This window comes from Tachyglossus aculeatus, unplaced genomic scaffold (genome assembly GCF_015852505.1).
Source record: "Tachyglossus aculeatus isolate mTacAcu1 unplaced genomic scaffold, mTacAcu1.pri scaffold_162_arrow_ctg1, whole genome shotgun sequence".
In the NCBI taxonomy this organism is placed as follows: Eukaryota; Metazoa; Chordata; class Mammalia; order Monotremata; family Tachyglossidae; genus Tachyglossus; species Tachyglossus aculeatus.
Genome location: NW_024044885.1, coordinates 467,050 through 472,616, shown reverse-complemented (window position 1 = coordinate 472,616; position 5,567 = coordinate 467,050). Strand labels below are relative to the sequence as shown.

At 48.9% G+C, this 5,567-nt stretch overlaps 1 pseudogene; it reads left to right on the top strand.

Moving 5' to 3' along the window:
• The first annotated feature begins 3,741 nt into the window (after positions 1-3,741).
• Positions 3,742-4,730, top strand: LOC119923244 (annotated as a pseudogene).
• The last annotated feature ends 837 nt before the right edge of the window (positions 4,731-5,567 follow it).

Genomic DNA, 5,567 nt, shown 5'->3' with positions numbered 1-5,567 from the left:
TGCCCGGATTGTCTTTGTCCAGAAACGCTCTGGGCATGTTACTCCCCTCCTCAAAAATCTCCAATGGCTACCAATCAATCTGCGCATCAGGCAGAAACTCCTCACCCTGGGCTTTAAGGCTGTCCATCCCCTCGCCCCCTCCTACCTCACCTCCCTTCTCTCCTTCTACAGCCCACCCCGCACCCTCTGCTCCTCTGCCGCTAATCTCCTCACCGTACCTGGTTCTCGCCTGTCCCGCCATCGACCCCCGGCCCACGTCATCCCCCGGGCCTGGAATGCCCTCCCTCAGCCTATCCGCCAAGCTAGCTCTCTCTCTCCCTTCAAGGCCCTACTGAGAGCTCACCTCCTCCAGGAGGCCTTCCCAGACTGAGCCCCTTCCTTCCTCTCCCCCTCGTCCCCCTCTCCATCCCCCTCATCTTACCTCCTTCCCTTCCCACCAGCACCTGTATATATGTATATGCGTTTGTACATATTTATTACTCTATTTATTTATTTATTTATTTATTTATTTTACTTGTACATATCTATTCTATTTATTTTATTTTGTTAGTATGTTTGGTTTTGTTCTCTGTCTCCCCCTTTTAGACTGTGAGCCCACTGTTGAGTAGGGACTGTCTCTATATGTTGCCAATTTGTACTTCCCAATTGCTTAGTACAGTGCTCTGCACATAGTAAGCGCTCAATAAATACGATTGATGATGATGATGATCTCAAATGCTGTTGATTGATTATTGTAGCAAAGCATCCCTTAGAACTTCCCCTGCCAGGGAGAGAAGTGGTAGAACAAAGAGGCAGTTTGAGTGACCAGGAAGCCATCTAAGATGGAGTAGTAGGCCGTTTTGCCCACTACCCACCCCTAACCCCCAATGCAGGAATGAATGAGGTCAGGGTAGAGTAAAAATACCCTCTCAGCACAACTCTACAGGCAAAATCCTGGGGAAATTACGTGGCTTTAAAGAACACCCAGCTATCAAACCAGTAAGCAGATTAAAGGCTCCCAAATCATCAAAACCGCCTTCCAAAAATCCCCCTATTCTCCCCAGCTCACCAAACCCAGCCCTTACAATGATTCAAAGACAATCAGCCTTGGAGTGTATGGGACCCCGTAGGCTTATATAGGGCAGGGAGATTGTGGGTGCGGGCGTGCATGCGTTAGTCTCTAATTCCCCTGATTGGAAACAGCTGGGGTAGAGATCAGTTGTCCCTGAGGGAAGGTCCAGCTGCATCATTGGATGAGGGTATGGCTGTCAGAAAGATAGAGTAGGGCAGGTAGGCCTTTCCAGACCGATCCCCCCGGCCTTTCCTCTGCTCCTCCTTCCCTCTCCATCTCCCCTAGTCCCTCCCTCTGCTCCAACCACTTCCCTGCCTCACAGCTCTTGTGTATAGTTGTACATATTTATTATTCTATTTATTTTGTTAATGATGTGTATTTCTCTATAATTATATTTATCTATTCTGATGCTAGGGATGCCTGTCTACGTGATTTGTTTTGCTGTCTGTTGCCAAATTGTCCTTTCCACGTGTTTAGTACAGTGCTCTGCACACAGTAAGTGCTCAATAAATGCAATTGAATGAATGAATAGGATAGGATGAAAGGGTTTGTCCAGAGAAACACTAATTCCAAACGCCTCTCCAGTGAGTCTCATCTCCGGCCTGACCCCCACCCCCCTTTCCTGTCCTGTCTCAGTTCCCTCCTCACAACCCCCACATCTGGGCCACTGACACCGGACCCAAGGAACGGCCAGGAAGGCCTGGCCCTTCCACTTAGACAGCCCACCACTCTCCCCACCTTCAGAGACTTCTTAAAATCACTTCTCCGCAGCATGGATTAGCGGAGAGAACATGGGCTTGGGAGTCAGAGGACGTGGGTTTTAACCCCGGCTCCTCCACTTGTCTGCTGTGTGACCTTGGCGAAGCCACTTAACTTCTCTGTGCCTCAGTTACCTCATCAATAAAGTGGGGATTGAGATTAGGATTGTGAGCCCCATGTGGGACAACCCTAGTACCTTGTATCTACCCCAGCGCTTAGAACAGTGGTTGACGCAGAATAAGCGCTTAACAAATGCCAGAATTATTATCATTATTATTATCTCCTCTAAAAGGTGTTCCACAACTAAGTTCTCATTTCCCCTATTTGTTCTCCCTTCTATGTGGCTTGTGCACTTGGATGGTATTCCTGTAAGCATTTCTCTCTGTCTTCCCCTGTAGACTGCAAGCTTCTTAAGGACAGGGATTATGTCTATCAACTATACTGCAGTATACTTTCCCAAGCACTTAGTACAGTGCTCTGCACAGAGTAAACGCTCAATAGATACGACTCACCGATAACCGTTAGATGGCGTCTCGGGATACGGGAGGCCAGCGAGTGACACCCATATTGCGATGGGCTCCGGTGGCTCGGTCTAGGGTGTGGCAGAGGGTTAGCAAAGGAAGCCCCAGGCCTATAGACTAGACCCAGCCTTCCTGCTCCTGCCTGTATCCCCTTCTTTCTGACCTCGAATCGGGGGAGTTTCATCATCACGCGCCCGTGACAATGAAATGTTTTTCCGTGGTAAAACAATGTTTTTCCTTCTAAAACACAGATCCGGTTCTGGGAGTCAGAAGGCCATGGACACTAATCCCAGCTCAGCCACTTGTCTTCTGTGTGACCTGGGGCAAGTCACTTCACTTCTCTGTGCCTCAGTTCCCTCATCTGCAAACTGGGGACAAAAACTGTGGGCCCACAAAGAGACAGGGACCATGTCCAATATGATTAGCTAGTTTCTGCCCAATCAATTAGTACAGGGCCTGGCACAGAACGAGCACAAAAAATTCCTATGAGTCACAGTGCCTGACAGTGTGTCGGAATCCCGGACAGGTGGGCCGAACACAGGTCGACACAGTCCTCATCTGCTCCCCTATGGTTTCAGAGTCTATACGTGGCAAGGCCTAGTGGATAGAGACCGGGCCTACTAGTCAGAAGGACCCGTGTTCTAACCCCAGTTCCGCTACTTGTTAGCTGTGTGTCCTTGGGCTTGTCGCTTCACTTTTCTGTGCCTCAGTGACCTCGTTTGTAAAATGAGGAATAAGACTGTGAGCCCTATGGGGGAAAGGGACTCTGTCCAATCCGATTATCTTGTATCAACCACAGCACTTAGGAGGTGCTCAACAAATACCATTCAAAAAACAAAATCAAGAAAAAGTCTTCCACCAGTTCCTCTTCTCCCTACATCCCTTAACTTCTATGGATCGCTTGAGGTTCTCTTCTGAGACCTTTTCCATCTGACTTTACACTCACTCCCTCTGGGGAGCTCATTCACTTCCATGGCTTTAGCTATCGCTGTTCCAGGTGAGAGTTTTGGAAAATACCCTGGGCAATAGAGAGACCTGAGACAGAAGGACCGGTGAGGAGACCGATACGATAGTCAAGCTGGGACGGGAAAATATTCTCCGCACTTGGTGGGCCGTAAGGAGATGACGTTTACAAAATGTTTTGAGCTTCTCGTCAGAGGCCCATAAAATACAGCCAAAGCTTGAATACCCATATTAATGGTGAGAAGCAGAGTAGCCGAGAGGATAGAGCCCGGGCCCGAGAGTCAGAAGGACCTGGATTCTAATCCCAGCTCCGCCACCTGTCTGCTGTGGGTCCTTGGGCAAGTCACTTCACTTCTCTGGGCTTAGGTTCCATCTCCTGGAAAATGGGGATTAAGGCCGTTAGCCGCATGTGGGACATGGAAATGGAAATGGAAAGTGACATAGGAAATGGAGAAAGGAAGAGCTTTGAAGAACCAAATAGCCTTATGGGACCTACTTTTGGAAGGAAGAATCAAATTGCAGAAGACCCTGCTCACCTCCAATCAGAGTCCACAGCCAGATACGTTCACCATATTCAAGGACCAAGGAGGATCAGAGTTTGCCAGAATCCTGAAAAACAGTCACAAGGCACTTAAAGCATTATTGAGGTCTCTGGTGGATCTCCAGGATGAACTGCTTTACCAGTATCCAGACACGAGGCACCTGGTAGGTAGGAAAAAACCCAAAGCAGAGAGTGAGGAGGAAATTTCTAGTGAAGAGGAGGAGGAATTGCTTGCTGAGGAGGGACAGCAGCCGCAGCAGCTGTGGAGGAAAGGGCCACCTAAGCGGAAGCAAGCTAGAGATGAGTGACTACCCTGACTTCATGGCAAAACGCTTTGCTGATTTCACATGCTATCATAACCAGACGCTGCAAAAATGGCACGGCAAAACCAAATTGGCTTCTGGCAAGCCGGGAAAGGGTTTTGGAGCCGTTCAGTGCCCAATCCTGATTCAGATAGATCATATTCTGATCGTCAACGAGAGATTACTTCGGCAGACGCAGATTAAGCGCTGTTTGTACCGTGTTCTTGGCAAGGCCGAGCCAGAACTCCAGCCTATCCCCGACAACGTGCCAGGACAGCAGGAGATTTTGCCTCAGGCGCCAGCCAACGCTCACTTGAAGGACCTGGATGAAGAGATCTTTGATGAAGATGACTTTTACCACTACCTTCTGCGAGAACGTATAGAATGGAAGACCAGGTCCTTGGATCCGAATGATCAGTTGGCCCTGGGCGGGCAATGGCCGGCTATTCAGACGTTACGGGGTAAAATTCACAAAAAAAGTGGATAGGAAAGCCAGCAAAGGAAGGAAACTCCGGTATCATGTCCTTAGTAAGCTGCTGAACTTCATGGCACCTACTGACCACACTACAATGAATGATGATGCCAGGATTTAGTGTGCTGTGGCTCGTGTCATTTTGACACATCCTATCTCACCTGGATTTCTGTGTCAGCCTCCTGGATACTGACCTCCCAGCCGTCTGTCTCTCCCCACTACAGTCCATACTTCATTCTGCTACCTGGATCGGTTTTCTACAAAAACTTTCAGTGGTTGCCCATCCATCTCTGCCTCAAACAGAAACTCCTTACCACTGACTTTAAAGCACTTAATCACCTTTCCCCCTCCTACCTCACCTTGCTAAATTCCTACTATAACCCAGCCAGGACAATTCGCTCCTTACTCCTCAAAGATCTCCAGTGGTTGCCCATCAACCTTCGAATCAAGCAAAAACTCCTCACCCTTGACTTCAACGCTCTCCATCACTTCGCCCGCTCCGACCTCACCTCCCTTCACTCCTTCTTCATCCCAGCCCATATGTTCCTCTCCTCTACCGCTAACTTCCTCACCGTGCCTCATTCTCGCCTGTCCCACCTTCGACTCCCGGCCCACGTCCTACCTCTGGCTTGGAATGCCCTCCCTCCACACATCCACCAAACTAACTCTCTTCCTCCCTTCAAAGGCCTTCCCAGACATAGACTGCCACCCCCCTTTTTCCTCTCCTCCTCCCCTCCCCATTGCCCCCCTCCATCTGCCCTACCCTCTTCCCCTCCCAACAGCATGTGTATGTATTTTTACATATTTATTACTCTATTTTATTTGTACATATTTATTATTCAATTTATTTTATCAATGATGTGTATATAGCTAGACCCCTATTTATTATGATGGTATTGACACCTGTCTACTTGCTTTGTTGTCTGCCTCCCCCTTCTAGACTGTGAGCCCGTCGCTG